General features: G+C 38.6%; 1 protein-coding gene and 1 long non-coding RNA gene across 2 annotated transcripts in view; both read left to right on the top strand.

Moving 5' to 3' along the window:
- BMP5 (bone morphogenetic protein 5) overlaps window positions 1-23,097 on the top strand; it is a 109,797-nt gene that overhangs the window by 5,485 nt on the left and 81,215 nt on the right.
- On the top strand, window positions 335-5,672 carry LOC116658327. The gene is made up of 3 exons (XR_004313673.1): window positions 335-344; window positions 3,069-3,073; window positions 5,329-5,672. It is a non-coding gene; the product is annotated as an uncharacterized LOC116658327 (long non-coding RNA).

Raw genomic sequence — 23,097 nt, 5'->3', positions numbered from 1 at the left:
CTACCACTGAGCTATACTCTCTCCCCTGACATGCCTCACTTTTGAAGAGAAAAGGAGTTGCTGAGGGTGGAGCCCTGCTCTCTCTCCTCCATCCAACCTTGGCATCCGCGCGTGCCCGGGGGATGCTTGCTGTCCCCTAAAGCTGTGTGACTCCAGATTGACGGGCTTGGCAGCAGAGAAGGTTATAATCACCGTTCAATGAGAAGTTTTTTTTTTTTTTTTTTTTGCACATTTTAATGGTCACTCCCAAATTGCTAGTTTTAGAAGTTTAATCAAAGTAACAGCTGGAAATAAGAAAGTGTGACAAAGAACGAGGGCTGGGGGCTGCTCACTCTGCACTTCCGGTTCCTTCCCTTTCATTCTTCCTTTTTGTCAATATCACCTCCCTCTCTCCTTCCCCCCACTCCCCTCCCACTCTGTGGCCTTTCTCTGCCGTTCTAGGGCCTCCCCGGCTCCAGGCTTTCTTGGCACCCCTCTCCTCACTGCCCCCACCCTTCCTGGGGTCTGCCTTTGGTCCCACTTTCTTCATAGCCTGAGGCTTCGATTAGCTGAAAATCAATTCGTTACAGCTTAATCATTTAGGTACAGTCTCCTGTTTCCTCTCTGGTTGAGAAGGAAAGGCTTATAAAGTGCCAACTGCAGCCTCCACCCATCAGGAGAAAAGCTCCCCAGGGCATCCCAGCCTCCAGGGCTGTTCGTTTCCCGACCACCCCATCCTTCCTTGCCTCCTCACCTCTCCCTGACCATCCCATTGATTGAATTTCATGGGTTTTGCCTTTCCTATTTTATAACATAATTAAAATTTAAAAGGGGAAATTGAAGGGAAAGTAAAAAAAAAAAAAAAAAAGAGGGAAAAAGGCACATTGAACAAAAAGAACAATAATCAAACATGCAATTCGTTTTTGGCTTCTAAAACCCTTTTGCGTCTATAATTTTGATTGAGTCCTCCTGTCACGCCTGTGAAGAAATTATTAGCTCTGTTTTTAGTGGAGAGGAGATGGTGAGAGTGTAGGAGAGGTCAAGACTCACAGTTGGAGGCAGAGAGCAAGGAGGGTGAGGTGGAGAAAGATAGGAAGTCTTTTCTGTTTTGTTTTGTTTTGTTTCCAAGCCCTTGAAAAGAAGAAAATGAATGAGGTGAGTCATTCGAGGCTGTCTCTGGGCCACGCAGGTGGAGGCTGTGTTGGGAGCTCTCAGTCTACCTCATACCGGCACGGCAGCTAATTCCACATCCCCAACCGCATCAGCTCCAGGGGAAGCCCTTTCATCCTTCCACACTGAAATACCAAAGTGGGGAAAAAGGAGGGGGGCGCTCAGTGTGTGTGTACCAGGAGCGCACAGACGGGGCGACTCAAATTTATAGTCATAAATAGCGTAGTGGCTCAGCTTGAAAAAACCACAGGTTAAAGGGAGAGGCTTCCCTGACACAGAGAGAGGCTGAGATCAGAGCAGCCACTAGAAGGGCTGGAGTGAAACAACGAACCCCTTGTTCCAGGGAATATTTATGAGTGCTTCTTTGCACCTCAAGTTCATATTTTATTGGCAGGACCGTGGGGTTTCCCCATTTGCTCATCTCTTGAAATAATACCCTTGGCTAAGATAGCCTTTAAAATGCACCAGTCAGCCCTGACAACTGGCTCATTTATTTTTGGCGGGGAGAAAGGGATCTGTTGTGATGTGGATGTCTGATGGGGATGTTTCAGACCCGGTCGTGGATCTTAAAGTTACGACAGTTAAGATGAAAATCGGAGCGGGGAGTAGTCACCTGTCTTTTTAGGGGATGTTAACAAGAATCTACGTAACCACGCAGCAGCTCTAAATTTGTGAGAGCCTTGTCTCAGCGGTTGTAATAAAATTATTATCTAACAAGGTAGAAACAAAATCTATTAAAGTGTACGACGTTGAAAATGAGAAAGAAAAATCACTTGTAGGTTAGTTAGAAGGATTTTTAGTGGTTTTGAGAAAAAAGGAAAACAATAAACCTCTATAACCCGAGTACACATCCTACACTCAGAAAGCAGCGAGTTACACAGATGTCACATAGAACGTAAAAACTCAGACCTTGTGTAATGTTAAATTGTTTGATCAGTAAAGAAATTCAACTGAGGTACATGCTAGTTTATAATTTCTAAGACGATGAAGACCCTTGTCAATGACGTGTTGTTTCATTTTACTTTTCATAAAGCACGGAGGGTCAGTGCTTGCATTGGGGAAGAAAAATACAACCCTGTATTTTAGACATAAATTTATCTAATTAAATTATCACTTAGCTATTGTGTTTATTTAACTTTTTTCTGGAAGTAAGTATCAGCTTTTATCGTCCTGGTGGTTTAATGGCTTTCCTGAAGTTGTTTGGAATAAAGAAAATAGTTTAAGTAGGTCAGATGCAAATCTCATTTAGATTTTATGCAGACCTATAAGACCCGTCAACATCCAAAGATTTATTAACATTTACAAACCCCTTCAGCTATGCTGTTCTGATATGAGAAATTCAATAGTATCTGTTGTGCACAGATGTCCTGTCCCTCTTGTAATTTTGCGATCAGCCTTCCAATGTCAGGAGACCCGGTGTATTTTCAGAACCTTAAGTCCCTGGAAAATTACTGCTCAAACGGCTTTGAGGTTTAATTATAAATTCAACCTAATTGCTTTCGTCGCCGCTTCCATCCCAGAAGCAGAGTAGCATAGAAGAAGCCAGCAAGCCTGGATTGGAATCCCACATTCTACACTTATTCTAGCAGCGTGACTTCGGGCAGGTGACTTACTCACGCTGTGCCTCTGGTTCTTTGCCTAAAAAGGGCTGATGATGATAATAGCACCTCCCTCCTTAGGTGTTGAGAGGATTAAATGAGTGGATGGCATACAGTTTTAAGGACAGTATTTGGACCCAAGTGAGACCTCTCTCAATGGCCGTGATTGGTGCTGGAGTTGCACTGGTAGCCAACATCTGTATCCCATTTGCAGGGGCAGCAAAATCAAAAGGTGGGGCCACTTGTTTAAAAGTTACCGAGATTTTCAAGATGGCAGCAAAGTATTAGACGAAGTGCGTGCGGGGCCCCTTCTGAGTGCAGATCTGGTGACATGCGTAGGAGCAGGGACCACGCCCTGTTCGTCCTGTCTTATCCCCAGTGGAAAGAGACAGCGTGCACAAACTGAATCATAGGAGGGGAGTTTAACTGGCGTTATAGCATTTCTGATGTTGTGGGCGGGGTTTTCTGGAAAGACAAGGGAGGATGCAGCACCTGGAATGGGAGCTCAGAGGACAGCTAAAGGGGGCTTCGATAGGCTTTGTGGTTAATGTTTTGTAGATATTTCCTTTGCTTAGAGTGAGAGGGGATTACATGGTTCTCCAACTGTTTCAGTAGGGTTTAAGTGTCAGGGTTTCAGAGTCAGACTGGACTGAATACCAGACTAGCTTTAACAGCTACGCATCCTTGAACAGACGATTTCACTGCATTGGAACTGTTTCTTCCTCTGTAAAGTGGAGATCATAACACAGAATTGTAATGAGGACTCAGTGAGGCAAGATCATAGGTCTCTAAGTCTCCATAAGCAAAGGACTCAGTCAGTGGTCCCCGCTGCTACTACACCTTCTTCTACTAGAGTCGAATCTCTGCTGTCCTAATGTTGGAGGAGATTGCTACCCCGCCCACCAGCCTCTGTCAAAGAAATGCCTAGCTGAAACCGTGGAACGCAATGCATTTGACTTTTGCTCTACCCAAAAGAAAAGTAACTTGAATTTCAGTGACTCTGAAGACTTCCGAGTCTTCAAGTTGGACAGCTGGGCTGAGATCCCTCCTCAGGGTGTCCTGAGAAAGGTCGGTCCCCATCAGAGCCTTTGGGCGCCTCTGGGGTTTCCCTCTGAGCACCTGAAGGCAGCGCTTTCTGCTGCTGAAAGGTGCTTTTCAATTCCTTTCGGTCAGAAGCCTAGAACGAACCCACCGTTTTCCCTTCGTTCCAGATATTACCTGTTCCATTTCCTTGCTGGTTATGGAGAAGGGAACTGGTGGCGGGCAAAGTAATAATATAGAACTAGAAAACATTTGGTTGTGAAGACACGGGCACTCTCTAAAAGACCCTTTGAAAGATGGGGAACAATCTTGAGTTTTCATGCTTTTCCTTTTTTTTCATCAGCCAACTTGTTTTCCTAGTTTTAATGCCAGAAAAAAAAGTTGATTTGTGATGAAAAATCTTGGTGAATAAACTCCTGAACTCTAAATGGGAAAGCCACTCTGTTCAAATAATCATTCAATCCTGGAGCTTTCAGCGTTGTCTGTTATACAGATCATGTTTGAATTTATGATTTTCTAATTTGTAGCTGTTCTTACTACTATTTGTATCATTATAATCATTTTATTTCTATTTCATACAGTTCTACCTTAAGTATTTTGACTTTCCTAGACTGTTTGTTTTCTTCAGATGATAGATCTTTTAAAAAATTTTCTTGAATTGCTTCTTGTTATTGTATTTTTAAAGCAGGATGAGAATTTATGGATTTTATCCAAAAAGTCACACAAAGACCCTAGATGAACTGTGGACTACTTCTGTTTACAGCACCCATATTGTAAAGTCATCACATTGACTTTAGATACTTCCTAATATGTTGAGGGGGAAAATACGGATTCATCAGTCTTTCATTATTTGATAACATCCTGAAAGAGGAGGCATTAAGATGTTCTTTGCTAAAGTTTTCACTGTGATGCGTAAAGACCTTAAAATAAAATACGGATTCCAACTACATATTTTGACATATTCAAATCAGCAATTAAGATTTTTTTTGCTTCCGTACTACCATGTTAAAAACAGTTATCAGTCTACAGTTACTTACTTTGAGGAAGAATTGATCAGAATTAAGCAAACAGATGACTATTTCTTATATGTATGTGATCCTTTTAAAGACTATGACATTGTCATATAATATGAAATAATAGTATAGCTGTATGTTAAAGTAACAATGACAACAGTGGTATAATTTCTGTGCTGGGAACTGGACTGAGTGATTTACAAGCATGATTTCAGTTAATCCGTGCCTCAGTTTTATGAGCAAGTATTTTTCTATTCCCATTTTATTGATGTAAAAATTGAGACCTATCAGAGGGTAAGTAACTTACAAAGGACACCCAACTGGTAAAGGGCAGAATCAGTATTGGAACCACAACCTGTCTCACTATAGATTTTTTGCTCTTTGCCACTACTCTTTAGCTAGGGAGCCTACTTTTGAAAAATATAGTCCGCCCTGGAACTTTTGACAACAACAATACTCACGGTTTACACTTTTTGTGCATCGTGTTGCTTCATCGACATTGCTGCAGTGTCTAGCACTCAGGGAAGTACATCTGACCCACAATACGCATCTGTGGGCACTGGAGCTCGGAGGGGTCATTCACTCCGTCATCCGACGATGCTCAGATCACAGGGCAGGAGCAGCCAGGCCCTGGCCCAGAGCCCCTGATTCTTGTGCCAGGATTTTTTTTTGCTCAGTGTCACATGCTTGAAAGAAATCACGGCAAAATTCCAGCACTAAGTAACATTAAAAGCACTAACAAACATTATCTAAAAGAATGGGTTCCTTTGTTATTGAAATGACCAGGAGGAATTAACCTCCTTTGTATACAGAAAATATTTGTAACAAATCTCAATCCCTTAAAAAAAAAAAAAAAAAAAAAAAAAAAAAAGCCTCTTACCAGCAAACAGAACCTAAGGAAGCCTTTTAGTCCAAAAAGCATCGGGCCGAGATAGAACCAAGCTTCAGCAGAGCCTTGGGGCTTTGTCTGAGACCCTCTGTGTAGGACTTCACTAGGATGGAGGCTCCAGTGATTTGAAATGAAATATCCAAAAAGAAGGTTCATGTTTTACACTGGGTGCTTATTGCACGTTCCAGAGCGTCAGTGTGGCTTAAACATCCATTATTTATTTGTGCTCTATGTAGGAAACAGGGGTAAAGGTCATACAGTTTTTCAAAATTAAGTTGTTGGAGCTGTCTAAACCTTGACTCCCTGACCCCTCACCCCCTTACTTCTTCAATTGTGTGCTCACAAGTTTGTGCTCAGTGTCTACTTTGTTCCTGAGCACACTGGACGTGGTGTGGATTCAGGATATAAGAGTCACTGAAGACACATTTTGTAGAGTGGAGAGTAATGGAGAATTCCAAGAATTGATAAATACAGACCTCTTTGATATGCTGCTTTGAATCAACTCGGGATCCTGGACGTTACATAATGACCTCACGTTCATTATTGAGAAAATTTGACCGATATTTTCCAACTGTTTTACTTGTTACAAGCAATCTGCTGTTGATTGTGAAATGAATATTTGCAGCAAAATGCAGATCTAAGTCTACTGGTACACCATCACCGGAACTGGGGTTTACCTATTAATTCGTATCAACAAAACACCAGATCATCAGAGATTTCAGTTAATAAAGAAGAACTTCAGACCTGTAATGATTTCTCTCCACTGGAATTCGCTGTCTCCCACAGCTAGCCTGTCTTCGGTACTTATTAAGTGCCACAGTGTGCTGATAGCATTTCAAGCGCTAGCATTGCATTCTCACAGTCACCCTGTTTTACAGATGAGGCAAGCGAGCCCCAGAGATGTTAAGTCATTTGTCCAAAGTCTTACATCTTGTAAGAGGAGGAATTGGATTCAGAGTCCAAGCTGCTCCCTGCCGTGCTGTGTTGCCTTTGTAAACACTTTGGGGAAGGCTGCGGTCGGGGCGTTATTTAAACTCTGTACTGTTCTATCTATCTTTCCAACATTTCCCATATTGGATTTGAAACCTTTTCACTTCACTAGTAATGCTTTATATTTTAGGGGAAAGAAAGTCTCTAGTAATGACTTTACCAAGAGTCTTATGCCTGGAGTTGTGCTCCTTCAGGCCTTCTTCTGAATTAGGACGCTGTGGCCTTTTGAAGGAGGCAAATACAAGACTCACAGGGCAGGGGGGCAGGAAGCACTTTGCAGACACCAAGGCCTTTGTGCCTTACAACCAGCTGGCCGGTGATGACGGGAGCTGTGCTGATTCTCAGCTCTATTAAAAAAAAATTTTTTTTCTTTTTAAAAAATACATTTTCTTTCTTTTTTAAACGGAGGTACTGAGGGTTGAACCCAGGACTTCGTGCATGCTAAGCTCGTGCTCTACCACTGAGCTGCACCCTCCCCACCTCATTCCTACCTTTAAAAGACAGGCTTGGCATGAACAGAAGTACCGTTTGGCATAACAGAAAAACGGTAGGATATCAAAAGTTGCACACAGCAATCGGCCTCAAAAGCAATGGTGGGAGGTTGGAATAAACCAACCGTGAGTTCATTTGGCTGCTGGGAAGACTCAACTGCTGGCCACCAGCAGTCCAGGGTCCCCTGCAGCTGAGGATGCGCCCCTGGTCACAGCTTTTCTGGCCCAGCCCTGCATTGGCCAGTGAATCTCGCGAGAGAATTCCTAGCCTGGGCGTTTGGGCTGCAGGACCATCTAAACCTACCAGTTAGGAAATCCCTGCTGCTGTGGATGGGAACTCTGGCGGGTACCCTCTGCTCCATCCTGCTGCCTATGGCCCAGGTGTCCTCTGTGTTCCGTATGAGCCTGCACTCTTCGCGTTTCAGGCACATCTCGTGCTTTGTAGCAGAACGGCCCTAATCTCTTGCACGTGTAAACTGAATGCCGCCCACATAGCTCACTCACCGCCCCTTAATGTAGCACAAAAGCTAAATCTCTTATTTCTGCTCCTTGAGTATCTTATAAATTAAGAGCTAAGGCCTTGGGATAATTCTTTTTTTTTTCCCCCAAGAGAAGATATTTCTGGGACAGCAGTAGTTTTCAAAGTCAAGTGCTGAAGGACTGGAGGACTCTCAGCTGCCCTCAGTCTCAGCTGCCTGCGGCTCTCAATACCCAGCAAAGAAATCAAAAAAGGAATCGTAAAAAGCAAGTCTGATTGCTAATAGATCAGCGTTCAGCGACGTGCCCCAGGACTAATCTCTGCTTTGCAAAGCAGGTCAACGTAGCCGCAAAGCAAAGACGAGCCTTTAGGACGTCACCTGCTTCCTTTGAAACATTTTGTTTTCTTTCTCCCTCCCTCTTCTTCCCTTTCCCTACCCACGCCCGCCCGGGCTACCCCGAGCCGGGCTGTAATGTAGGACGAAGTGTGAACAATCCCAGCATCTGATTTCTAATTATTTAGATAGAGATCCACTTAGAAGGTCAGACGGTAAAATTACTGTTTCGGAATAGTAAACACAAATCAGATTTAATTTTAATTCAGCTAACTTCATTGGCATATAATAACTCAAGCCCTTCCTGAATCATGCTCATTTAAACCTCCTGGGTACTTTCAATCATTTACTCGTTTTCATCCAAATTCTTAGTATTTGTAAGGGGATTTCGCTGAAAGCGTTTCTATGTCCTTTTAAGGGGTGTATCTGAAATGTTACAGTCAAATACATTTGCGCTGTGCTGAGCAACAGTAACTGAACAGGTTTTGATATTTCCTATTTTAAGAGAAGACAATGAGACCTCTCAGTATCTTCATTCTGCTAATGAGCATTGTGAATCTCTGCAGGGCGGATGTGGGTTGGTTTCCCATGCACATCGCACCCTGAAAGTCCCCTGACAGAGCACACGGGTACCTGGCGCTCCAGGGAACTCACTCTGAGAAACGCTCTTCCATGCGGAAATCCTGTTCTATAAAAGCCATTTTGGAAATATGGCAAACGAGCATTACGATAATCTAATTTGTTGAAACTGTGGTCACTTTATTCCCCAAATTAAAACGAAGCAGGAAAAAAAAAGTTTCCATTCTATTATCTAGAATCAGTATTGTTGGTATTTTTATATATTTCCTTTTATACTTTTCAAACATACCTTTTTCATAGAGTTGAGCATTGTTTACCCAATGTTGCACTCTTCGTTTATTCTTGATTTTTTTAGTACATGTGTGCTCTTTATGAGCAGATTTTTAGTGACAACGATATTTCAGCTGAAGAATTCATCATTTGCATAAATATTCTTTTATAGTTGGGCATGTAATTTTTCCAGCTTTTACTATTATACATTCTGTTGCAATGGATATCTTTAAATACAAGTGTTCGTAAACATTTTGGACAATTTCTGATCATTTTCTTAGAATCTGCTCTTAAAAAAGGAGTTATCAGAAAAAAGATATGAATGTCTTTTAAATTTCCTGTAAAGTATTACTAAGTTGTTTTCAATAAACTTGTTTCAGTTACTAGTTGCACTAGTAACTATTTTATCAGACTAAAAGCTAAATTAAATCTAATATATTTACATTCTTGATCATCTTAAACATTTTTTCTTGAATTTGTATTTCTTCTGAGATTGATTTTTTTAATATCTGTGGGTCATTTTTATTTTCTTTTTGGGGAGTTCTATTTTGCTATTTTTGTTCATTTTTCTATTTGCCTTATCTCATTGTTACTTATGTTTGGAAACTCCTCCTATGTATGTATATTTAATAATTATTCACTTTTAATTACTTATTTAATAATTTAAATTATTTAATAATTTAATAATTACTCACTTTTAATTTTTCAAGTTTTTATGCTTTCATTTCTCACTTTCCACCTCACTTGTCGTTTGGGTCTAACGGTCATGGGAAAAACACTTCCAGTTATTTAAGAGTTTGGAAAATATTCCATCCACATCCCACTCGAGAAATAACGGCTCAAAGGTGCAATGTAGCTGATTCCTGGAACAGAAATCGAGAAGAATGAGGGATTCATAGTCTTCAAGGAACCACAGTTTGTGAATTAAAATCAGCTGAACAAATAAATTTGGCCTAAATAACCTTATGCCAAATAATCTCCTTTAATTTAAGTATAAAACACGCATTTATATATAACCTAAGAACAGGGTGGCAGGCGGGTAATAAGTACCTCACTGACTACACTGCTTAAAGGTGGCTTTTGGGGATGGGAGGGTGGGGGCACTAATTATATGCACCCTTATTTTTTTCTCTGATTAGCAACTACCAGCATTTACCCACAAATTGCATCCTTTCTAGTTTAGTATTAAGTTTGATTTTTGAGTCTCAATCTTTTCCACAGAATTCCAAAATGTTTTGGAATCACTTCTTGCCATCAGCAGTTGTGTAAATGAGCACAGTGATGTGGAATATTCACAACCCACTTTTTCATCACCTGGATCTCTTTAGCACCTTCCAGGTTGATAGCTACATCAGAGGTTAAGGAAGCGTGCCAGGGTATGCCTGCATTTTTATTTTGGCTAAATCGAGTCTCTAAATCATGGTTTTGCATTACACTTGTTCATCATCTTATCAATCTCTCTTGGCCCTGAAAATTCAATACTGTATCATAGTATAATTGTAAAAAAGACATTTGGCAACAGTTAGATATTTGGATATTAGTACGATGGTGTGCTAACTGCAAAAATCACTCAACTAAAGTGACAATCAAATAATTAGGTATATTCCAAAGCAAGGAATAAGGTGTATCAGAGATACACGAACAGAAAAAATCAGGAGTCAGACTTTAATATGAGCAAGTCTAGGATCCAAGGGAAAATGAATGACAGGGAACAGAACAAGTCGCTGTGATCATGAACTATATAAAGCTCAACAGAGTTCCAGCACTTCCTCATCTTTATATGGGAAGTAATAAATCAAAATGGTGAAAACAAGAATTGTTAGAAGTGTAAGTAAAAACTGGTAGAAACAAAACTGTAGTATGGAATCATCACACAAAGCTGCATAATAGGACACACATGCACACAAATATAAAACAATGATGTGCTGGAATAATACAATTAATAAAGTTAAATTAATTGACATAGCTCAAGGGCTGTAGTTTGAGATACACTGACATACGCCAAATTGTGTAGAGTATATACTTTTTCTGAGATTCCATGGACTGTTTAAACAAATCACTAATTGGATGATATATACACTTTAAAATATTGTAAAGGTTATGGATAACCAATAGGTACATAAAACCATGGTCAACATCATCAGTTACTAGGGAAAAGCTAATTAAAAGCACAATAAGCTAGCACTACACATCATAAAAGTAACTAAAATGGAGAAATTAAAAAAAAAAAAACCGAAAACAACAAAACCTCACAGTACCAGTGTTGGCAAGGACATGGACCTGTCATAAATTGCTAGTGGGAATGCAAAAGTGATACAGCCATCTGGAAAAAAATTTTAACAGTTTCTTACAATATTACACATACACTAGCCCTTGTGACTCAGATATCTAGGTATTTACTATAAAGAAATGAAATCTTAAGTTCACCTGTACATGTTTACAGAGGCTCTCTTCGCAATTGCCCCGGAGTGTGAAGAACTTAAATGTCCTCCAGTGGCTGAATGGTTAAACAGATAGTGGTATATCCATTCAATGGAATTCTCAACCAGAAAAAAAGAAAGAATTATTGATACATGCTAAAACATAGATAAACTTAAAAAAATTCATTTTTAAGTGAAAAATACCAGACCCAAAAGGGTACATATTGTATAAGTTTATGTATTCATGTGAAGTTCTAGGAAAGACAAATCTATAGAGTTGGGGAACAGATGAGTATTTGTCACAGATTAAAGACAGGTAGGAGTCTGACTGCAGGATGGTGAAGGAACTCCTGTGAATCTTGATTGTGGTGATGGGCACAAAACTCTGCATTTGTCAAAAGCCAAAGAACTAATTGCAGGTTTTATTTGTGAAAGTAAATCACAAAGAGGCAGATATTTTATATGCCATAATTACAAATGAATATTCATAATATATGTAATAACTCGGTCTATTTAAAAATAAATTTCTCGACTAAATCAAGAAAGAAATTAAATGTTGAAGGAATAGAATTTAGGAAATGCCATGCAGGAAAATTTATCAAAATGTAAGGATGGTTGCCAAAGCTATACTCTATGATAAATTGATACCTTTAGCGTTTTCATACTAAAAGGAAAAACTAGAAATGAATGTAGATTAATAAAAACTAGAAGTGAATGTAGATTAAGCATTTTGTTCAACATGCCCCATTAAATCCTGAAAGGACAACAGAGAAAAAAAAATCACTGAATTGGAAAACAAACTGTGAATTAATTAATTTAAAAGCTGTTAATTTAGAAGACCAAGTAATCAACCAGCTTCTGGCAAATAGTAAAGAATAGATAGAAAACAAATAAATAGAAAGAGAAATGATATATAATTACAAATAAAGACTGACAACTTTAGAGAGTACTACAATAACTCTATGCTAATAAATTGAACATCTTAATGTGTTAGCTAACAATGAGAAATATGAATAGGTAAACAGCACTGGTTAGTTATTGAAAACTTGATCAAATCATTGTTTTTTCAAAGATTTGGAGCTTTTCATTTTAGGCAGGGGAGTGAAAAATTTAAGAAACAGAAAGGTAAAAAATGCTACACAAACTGGTCCAGAATGCTAAAAAAAAAAAAAAAAAAAAGACTACTTAGTAATTTTTGATAAATTAGCAAACTTGGATAGAAAAATCTGAAAAAGAAAGAGATCTTTTTTGCATGGCAGAAATCTCAATTAAAATTACTTACAAATCAAAATCAGGAATCCTGTGGCAAAGTCTTAATTAAAATACTTGCAAAAATTGTGCTCTACACTGGAATTTGACACAACATTGTAAAATGACTAGAACTCAATAAATAAAAGTTTATAAAATAAAATAAATAAATAAAATACTTGCAAATTGAAATTAATTTCAAATAGTCATGTATCTTTACCAAATGAGTTTGATTCTAAACATGAATGGATGATTTAGTATCAGGGAATCTGTCAATGCAATGAATTACATAATCTTAATTAATGGCTACCAGAATATTGACCCTCAGACTACATAACACCTGGCTCTTCTGTCTGACAAATTATTTTCAATGATAATCATGAAATGAATCCAGTAAATTAAGACCACAAAGAAAATACAATGAATAATTTTTTATTGGCTGATATATATACATAATATGTAGGTAAATATGTCAATACAATAATAAAAATGATAATTACAGTGTAATAAGTAAAGGGGTACTAGATTAGTATTTTTAAACTACATTAGTACTTTTTTTTAAAATAGAAGACAAATGTCAACCAATTATCAATATATTGGTCAAATATATAAGAAGTAACATTAGAGTTTCTGTTTTGAAGGCTTCCGCAAATTTGTCAATGATTTTGTTAAAAGCAATCTTTCTGTATCATTTTCATAATTTATAACTTACAACTACGTTGCAATTATTTTCAGTAGCAGTGTAGCCACTTTCGTCAATCTGTCTTTACACCTACTTGATGACAGAATAATTTGTGTAAATTTTAATTTTGAGAGGTTCTTTTCCCATACAACAACAAATAGTTAAGGAAAGTCTTAAACATAAGGATAAATTTGAGATTCATAAAAACCCCATTTCACCTTTCTGAAAAATTGCAAGACTGTCTGAGTTTCTTTGGATTTTCTAGCAGCTTTCAAAAGTGTTCATATTTGAACATTTTCTACTAAGATATCTTTATATTTCAAAAATTTATAATAAAATTCTGTTATATTTGGTAAAAACTTCTGAAGTTCGTAATGGTTCAGAATTGCTGGAGCCTGCTCTGGTTCCTATTTGTGTCTCCAAGTCATGTGACACTATGTATTCCTGCATTTAAGCGGTAGATGTGGTTGGTATAAATAATGACAGCACCATGATTGTAAAGAAAAAAATATAACTGAACCTGGCTTGTTACTCACCTATGTGCACTGGGGACCAGGCTATAACAGGCAGTTTTTCACATTAACGTCCACAGAATACAATGTTTCTTAAAGGATAAATAACAAGAATGTGCTAATTTGAAGCTTACATATATATTAGGAAAATAGAACAGTAATAATAGCAGTTTTTTGAACTGTGATCAGCACAGCATTTTTTTCCTGGGAGGAGTATTTTATCGCTGACACTGTTGAGAATTGCTGTGGAATGTCAGTAATAAGGTGCAGAATGACTTATAGTTGGTTTTATTATTGTCTTTAATGAATCCCTTTCTTCCTAGACCCAGCTTGGATTGCTGTAACCGCCTCCTCTTGGTACACCAATGATCTTAATAAAACATTAATGGTGTACAATAAAATTCAGTTCCCAATCCTATTAGAAAGAGCAAGAGAGGGTGAGAGAGAGAGAACTTGGAATAGAGAGATGTTTTACTCACATGGTAAAACCTATCACAAATCGACAACAAACATTTTAACACCTGAGGCCCATCTATTAAAGAAATAAAAAGGACAAACTAAGCAACAAAACCACAACAGTAAAAACAAATGACTGTGCCCTTTATAACCAGCAATAGTTAACCTAAGTCTAGGCGTTCTGGAAAATGCCAACAAGTCTAACTACACACCATTAACATGATTGCTTACTTTGGGAATCAAGTGAAAAGGTACTAGAATAAATTGGTTTGGCTAAATGAGCAGAAATAAAACTAAAGCTAAAAATACACAGATTTCCTGAATAGAAACAACAACCAGTTAGAATCTATAATGAAGAAATTACATCCCAAAGACAAGCAGAGGTAAAAGAAACCAACACGATATAAAAAGTTTAATTGGAACCCTTAACAAGAACGTGTACGGCCTTTAGGACTCAAACTTGACATCAGCAAAAAAGTATAAATCAATTCAGAGTCAAACTATTTCCTGAACAAGAAAAGAGATGTGAAATATTATCTTTTTACGTGGATATAGGTTTATTTTATTATTCCAATGAAAACCCTTAACTGGATCTTTTTTGGACCGTCACAAAACATACTAAAAATTCATCTTGAAATGAAAAGTAAGCTAAGACCTAGTTGAACAGGGAGTTTAGGAATCTTCTTACCATATCTTACCATGCACTGTAAAAACCTATTATAACGTGTTATAATGCTAGAACAGTAGAAGCAGTATCGTATTTGTATATAACAAAGGGTATATCCAAGAAGCAGGAGAGCTAAGAAAGAAACACTACCACACATCATAATTCTTACAAGTCAAATTGGAATTAATGTTTTTTTGGTTAATTAATTTAATTTAATATATTTTTAAAAATGTTGATATATTACATTGTATTACTACAACATGATTTGATACATGTATTTATCATGAAATGATTACCATCATATCTTTGATTAACATCCATCACCATGCAGTTACAAACTTTTTTTTCTCGTGATAAGAACTTTTAAGATCCACGCTCTCAGTCTGGTCAGCTGTAGTTACTGTGCTGTACATTTTAACGTTTATTTTGAAGCACTCATTGTGAGAAGAAGCTCTACTATTAATGGAAAGTGGAAAGAAACTTGGGGAAAAGATAGCTGGATTTAACTACATCACAAATGAGCAATTTCTCCACCTAAAAAAAGGGGACCAGAAATAGGTCAACAACCAAATGGATTAAAAAAAATTGGAATAAATATAAAATATAAATGGTACATAATCACTGTAAAATGAGCTTATATAAATTAACATTAGCACTAAGCTTCTAACAGAAAAAAATCAGAGAATATAATACAGATACAGATCAAGCTACTGTTAAGGAATATATAATGACTTGTGCATAGGTTTTGAAAATGTATCAGAAAATATCTGAGGGAAAAAATGTATTTCTTCCTTGGAGAATTGCTCGTTTAGGTCTTCTGCCCATTTTTGGATTGGCTTCTTTGTTTTTTTCTTATTAAGTCATGTGAGCTGCTTATGTATTCTGGAGATCAAGCTTTTGTCGGTTTCATTTGCAAAAATTCTCTCCCATTCCGTAGGTTGTCTTTTTGTTTTACTTACGGTTTCCTTTGCTGTGCAGAAGCTTGTAAGTTTCATCAGGTCCCATTTGTTTATTCTTGCTTTTATTTCTATTGCTTGGGTAGACTGCCCTAGGAGAGCATTTCTGAGATGTATGTCAGATAATGTTTTGCCTGTATTTTCTTCTAGAAGGTTTATTGTATCTTGTCTTATGTTTCAGTCTTTGATCCATTTTGAGCTTATTTTTGTGTATGGTGTAAGGGGTGTTCTAGCTTCATTGTTTTACATGCTGCTGTCCGGTTTTCCCAACACCATTTGCTGAAGAGACTGTCTTTATTCCAATGTATATTCTTGCCTCCTTAGTTGAAGATTAGTTGACCAAAAGTTTGTGGGTTCATTTCTGGGCTCTCTGTTCTGTTCCATTGGTCTATATGTCTGTTTTTGTACCAGTACCATGCTGTCTTGATGACTGTAGCTCTATAGTATTGTCTCAAGTCTAGGAGAGTTATTCCTCCAGCCTCTTTCTTTTTCTTCAGTAATGCTTCGGCAATTCTAGGTCTTTTGTGGTTCCATATAAATTTCAAACTCTTAATTAGCTTAATCTCTGGGAATTAAAGTTATAGTGATTTTTCTAATTTTGTTCTTTATGTATTTTGTTACTGTTTTCCCAAATATATGTATATTTATCATCAGAAATATTTTACTAAAATACCTACACCAAAATCTCTTTACTCTCTGTAATTTATGTAAGTTCCAGAGTTTTCTGCATATCTTTCTTTCTTGTCTTTTCTTTTTTGATGAGCACCTATTATTTGCAAATCATGATTTTATATAACATGCTTTCTGAATTGGACCAATTTTAATACAGTGAGGGTAGATCTAGAAACAGAAGAATGTTCTAAATTTTTTTGGTTAAAAATGCTTGGTATATAAGACAAGTGTATCTTAAAATTTTTGTGAATAATGGGAGACATGAAAATTTGAGTCAATGTCATTTTTTATCTGAATTTACTGGAAAATTACTAGAATCTTCAAAATTTTTATAGACTCAGACTCAGGGTATCTTGGCACTGAAATACACTTCTTAACATCTGACAAAGGCCAAACTTAAACAAAAGAAAGCTTTTTCATACTTTTAAAGGCATTTTTTCCTGTGATTTACTAGACGGAACAAGGAGATTGCTTCTTATCAGAAGCTTGGTGTGACGTCTGATCGGAGTAATAACATGATAGCCGTGTCTAGTGTTTAAAATGAACAAGTACTTTTTGTAATTCTTAGTCCTTCTGGGTTTTTATTTTTTATCAACATTATGCATGCACATGTTTTAAATTATGATACAAAGTCTTATTAAGAAAAGCAGAAGTACCCTCTGTTTTCCGAGCCCACAGATTCCTATGAAATCCAGTGGCTGGATGGCCAATCTCTCCCTCCAGGTATATTCCAGTAGCATTGCCTGGGCTTGGAAGCCCACGTTCCATACCCTGTTCAGAGGTTACCACCCACTGTCTTCAAGATGGACCTGGCTCCAGGCTCCATCAGAGTCTTGGGGAATCTTTCTGTTCCATCTTGCTGCTCTCACCCACCTCCCCTCAAAAGCATTGAACACCCCTCTTTCCAGCTCTGACACACCCAGCATAATGCCATCAACGGCATTAAGTTAGAGGCTTAAAAAAAAAGCCAGGCAGGGAGGGGGCCTACAGGCAACCTCTGTTTTCTGTCTTAAAACACAGTCATCCTCTGAAGGAAAAGGTAGCACCGAGGTCTGCCTAGCTGCTTGGAATGAGGAAAGGAAAATTAAGAGAAGAAAATGATAAATGACTTTCCTTTTGCTTTATTCTATTAAAATAGCAAAAGATGCAAACAGAACACAACACTAACAGTTCAGGCCACTATGCCCCATGCTCAGAGGGACATAAGGAAGGATGGGACATAACATCATCTTTTAGAAGTGTACCATCTGTTAGGAAGACCAGAGCAATTTTGGTCATCACCACCGGGTACCATGGCCCTGCTTTGCCGTCTACAAATTGATGGATCCTGCAAATACGGGTTGTCACTTGAACCAGTCCACACTCTGTAATGTGAACTCTGTTGTCTATTCTCCACTTGCAATGAGGAAACTGAGGTCTGGAGAGGCTAAGTAATGTGCCCGAAGTCACACTACCAATCAGTTAAGAAGATGGGATTGGAAATGATTCTATGAATCCACATCCCACACAGCCTCCAGATACATACATTTAGTAGATGCTAAATAAATATTTGATGAAAGAATTTATGGCAACAAACACATAGCTTAGGACATACGGCAGTACTGCTGTCCAGTAACCATGACTGTGAGTGCTTTGGTGGCAAAGAGCATGCTTGCTGTAAGTAGACAGAGGGGGATGGTGGAAAATGCACACCTAATGTTGGGTAAGGTTTACGCTGGATAGAATTTGGAATAGCAGAGCTCTGTGGGCTCACGTAGTGTGGAAACGTTGGAGTGTGCATGTGTGACCAGGACCCAGCATCCCTGGCTAGGGATTTACAAGGGAGAATGTTAGATATGCGTGTATACAATGTATAACCCATATATTATCTGTGATTGTATAGAAATCTATCTCTATTTATGTGTGGTGTCATGTCAGGGTGAAAATAGTGAACTTTTATCTGCTACTTATCATTCGCCAGGCATGTTCTAAGCAATTTATATCTATTATCTCATTTAATCCTCAACATCATTATGATAGAAATATTATTATTAATCCCTGTTTGACAGACAAATGACATGAAATGTAGAAAAGTTAAGTAATGGGTCAGGGTTGTCCAATCAGTAAGTACCAGCTAAACAATTTGAGTCCAGGTCATCCAAGCAAAGGAGATGCATTAGGGATACACTTAAAGCTTTGCTCTCAATCAAAAACAAGACGAAAAATACAGCACTGATAGTGCTTGAGAATTACCATGTGTGCTGCAAAAATGTTCTTCTTTGTTCAAGGAGAAACATTGGATAGGCCCACCAGAGAATGACGTGCTATTTTGACTTTGTTAGTAGAGGAGGTTATCAAGAGTTGGGTGGAAACAGTCCTACTGTAATTGTTGATCAGAAAAACCTAGGGCTGTTTTCATAATCTTCCCGTACCCATGATTTAAGAGACATGCAGAAAAAGTTCAGCAAGTTCGGAGGAGATCACTGCAGGTTGTGAGCTTGTTCTAAATCACTTAATTAGTTCAGGAACACTTGAAGGAAATCTGAAAACTTTCCATTCCACAGACTGAAATTCAAAATTCTTATTCTGTCCAACAAGGCTGTAAATAACCCAGTTTCTGGCTAGCTTTCCTCCATATCCCCCTGACTCTTCCTGCAGTTCTCTTGGCTCTAGTCTGCTTGTCCTTAAGTGAGCCAGACACCATCATGCCCCAAGGCCTTTGCACCTCCATCCACAGTGCCTAAATGTTCTCCTGCGGTGTATATATGAGGCTTACCCTCACTATGCTAAATAGCCATTTCCTCGGGGAGCCCCTCCTTGACCGCCTTACTAAAATAGCACCCCTATTACTCTCTATTCTCTTATCCTACATGAATGTACACATGTACACATGTATGTATGTACACATGTATGTATATATGTACACATGTAAATTGCATTCATCACTATCTGATATTATTTCTCTATTCATCAATTCTTAGTCGCTGTTATTACAGTTTTTACCAGTAGACTATGAACTCCACAAGGACTGGGATTTGTCCGTTTTGCCCATTGCTCTACCCCCAGTCCTCAAAACTAGGTGTGGCACACAGTAGGCTTACAATCCAAATTTACTGAAGGAATAAATGATTTCTCATTTAGCATGGAGAGAGGGAAAATGCAGTCAGGCTAGTCACCATCCTCAAATGTTTGCATTGCTTTTGCATCGACGTGTGCTTCGACAGAGTTGTCAGTAGCACTCGATTAAGTTAAGATTTAGAGATTCATGCTCAGCCTAGGGGAACTTTAAGGGCTGGTTTAACCCCACGGAATTCTATGACTGGAAAGAAGAGAAAAATGACAACTGCAGCATTTTCTTCTCCCACTCGAGGCCTGGCTCATACCCAGAACCATCACATTTTAGGGCCAACAGACACTAGAGGTCTCACAGAAAATGAAGTTGAAAACTAGAAAGTGACATTATCCCCCTGCAATGAAGCCCTCTGTGGCCGCCCACAGACCACAGTGCAAAGTCCCAGCTCCTCAGTCAACAAGCAAATATTTATTAAGCTCCAACTGCATGCCAGGCACTGTTTTCAACCCTGGGGTTACAGCAGGGGATGAGATAAACAAGGTCTTACTCCTTGTTGCGATCCCAGACATTGCTCGGTAGCTACACTTGCATACATGTATGTAAAAGTATGTGTCTATAAACTGAATTTATGAATCGGATGAATATATTGAATTACGAGCAGTGGACCAATCAGCTAGATTTTGTGCATTATTACTAAATGACAAAAGACAGAAGTCAAATGTGGTGCCTGGATTGCAGTGTTTTCTCTGTTTACAAATGTGCATTCTTTTGGCCTTTGAGTGATTACACCAAAGTGACAGCAATTGGTCAACCAGAAACCAGGAGTCAGCCGGAGTTTTGCAGGATATTTATTCATACATTAGGGTGGTCTTCCAGGAAACAACAACAAACAGACCATTTTACGAGCAGTGTTACAGAAATATACACAAAGAACATTCTGGTTGGAAGCAGAAGCTTTCGGCCTCACTCAGGGAAGTCTAAATGTAACTCAGGCTACACCAACAGTTTTGACTATGAAAGTAAATAGGAGTCTTCAAAAAAAAATTGTTTTAAAAGTAATGGCTTCAGAGTCTAGCTGCACATGTTAGAATCATTTATCTTTGTAAGGAAAATTAACTGGAATGAAATGAAAAGTGCTCTTCTCTGAGAGCAGGAGTGATCCCTGTGGAAAAACCGTAGCAGTGATGTGATGAATCCTCGGTATCCGTTTCAAAATTCTGGAGTGCAGTTTTATTTTTCACAATATTGAGCTATACCACTCAATAACGGGGGTGCTAAACTCCCCGTGATAATAAACATTTCCACACGAAAGAGACTTTTCCGCTTTTTACACAAATCTCTGATTTCCTACTGGACATTCCCTACAGGTGACAAACCAAAACCTGGATTCTAAACCTGTGTTTATCATTAAAATATGAGCTATTCTTACATTTTTACACACACTGATTTCTCCACAAATGTTTTTGGTCTGTACTTTTTTGTTCTCGTCTGAGATTTTAAGAGGCAGCATTTTTGATTCTGATAAATAATATGGCTGACTTCAGTGCAAGTGTATCTGCCTACATTTTAGGCTGTTGCCTTTCTGCTGATGTGAGCTTCTGACTATTTCTGCTGTATCGATACATTACTTTATAATACTGATTTTATGTTGAGGTTTTGGAAACGATGAGGGTATGTAGGATACATTATCTAAGAGTTTTCTTTCAAGATAGAAAATTGCAGAATATTTAGCGTGAAAGGAGACTGAGGGGTCTGCCTGGGCTGAGAATGATCGCTTGTTAGTCCTGGATAAGAAACCTCGCTTGTTAGTCCTGGATTTGGTCAAGACAACTGGACGGGCTTGGGGGTGTTGCAGGAGGCATCGACTTTGAATCCCAGCTCCAGGGCTCTCTAGCTGTGCAAACTTAGGCAAGTAAATCTCTTGGAACCTCAGATTTCACATCTGTAAAATAGGAACCATAATTCTCAGTCTATGAGATAATAGGGTTATGGGTACCCAGCACTGTGGGCAGGTCTGGTCCAGAGTAAGACCTCAGGGATTACTTCCTCTCCCCGTCGTAGAGCAGGGATTCCACCTTGAAACTACCTTTTAACTCTAAATATTTACTTTTCTGAGATGAAATCATCCAAAACCAATCTACCTGCACTTCATTATAAAATATCAACGGATGCGTAAATGTAATACAAAGAAAGACTAAGAGGAAAACAGTTTAGTTTAAAATATTATACATTTAAAAATGTAAAGACTTATTTTGGTAGATGAAACAATAAAAAAAGTTGCTTGAACTCACCAGAAATGAAAATATCTGAATTTAAGAGACAGGATGTCAGAAGCCATTTCATTCAAAAACTACATTGAAATGAAAGGGCAGATATTCAGGGAAACAGAGGCATGCAGATCAGTGTTAAGTTAAACCGGGCCATTTGCACATGACAAGAGAAAGAGGGTGGTAATAAGCATGTGGGTAAGAGTCCACGTTTAAGTGAAGACAAGGATGCTCAAGAAGAATGGCCCACTATCGAAGTGAAGAAACGAGGGACTTAGACTCTCCCAGGTGAGGATGCAAATAACTCAGTGGGGGTGCTTCCGGTTGCCTTCTGTTCTGAGCTACTTTGGGTGGCGTTTCTCGCTCACAACGTAATGGGGACCGTCCCAGACAGCTACCACGTGTCCTCGCTAACAATAATAATAATAATAAGTAAAATATGAACAACAGAAAAATCAGCCAATCAGCACTTACATTTTCTTTTCCACTTTATTTTACTATCGATGGATCACATTTTGGTCGTACCTCAGCTCCAGTTCAGGGCAGCAAGTCAGTACTTCAGTAATTTCAAGACAATGCCTTTATTCAGCTTGGGATTCCCTCTCTGTGTGGAACTTTCATTGAATGACTAGTATTTTCAGGGAGGTGCTTGTAAACGCTCTTCGGTACTGTTTTGTGCTGAGGAATGACCGGTTGGCGTCTCTGGAGGTTCAGTCTGTGGTCCTACAACGGCGATGTGGGGGCTGAGACGATTCTCCCCTGGGAGGGACTCTTGTGTCACTCTTTTCACCAAGTGTCGCAGCTCTGTAAATTCCCAAACTCGATTTTCTGTGCCTTAGAACACTGAGGGTGGGGGTGGGGTCGAAGAGGAGAGGGAATTCGCTTTGGTCCCTTTCCTCCCCAGTACTTTATGGTTCTACAAAGTGTGGGAATGAGAAGGAAAATAGCTACCTAATAGTGCAATATACATTTCCTAAAGCTGACAGTGGAGAATTTAATAAACTGAGCCAACAAGGTTTATAATATACCCTCCAAATTATAGAGGGACAGAAGCATGGTAGCCTCTCTCCCTGCATGAGAGGAAACCAGTTGTCACTTCACTGTGTTTCTCTGAAAGGCTTCTTTCTGTGGTTTTGTGATTTGATCATCCTCATATTTTGACCCAAGTAAGTATATTGTCAATGTAAGTCCTTTTAAAGGAGCTGTACACTATTCTTATCATCCGTAATTCTCCATTGTTAAGTAAAAAACATCTTAAAGCCGGTAGGAGACACTCACCTTCGCAGTAAATGAAGTGTTGCATACTCATACCTTCATGGAAATCCCTCCACCT

This window comes from Camelus ferus, chromosome 20 (assembly GCF_009834535.1).
Source record: "Camelus ferus isolate YT-003-E chromosome 20, BCGSAC_Cfer_1.0, whole genome shotgun sequence".
In the NCBI taxonomy this organism is placed as follows: domain Eukaryota; kingdom Metazoa; phylum Chordata; class Mammalia; order Artiodactyla; family Camelidae; genus Camelus; species Camelus ferus.
The sequence above is the reverse complement of the archived record's forward strand: the minus strand, read 5'-3'. Positions and strand labels throughout refer to the sequence as shown.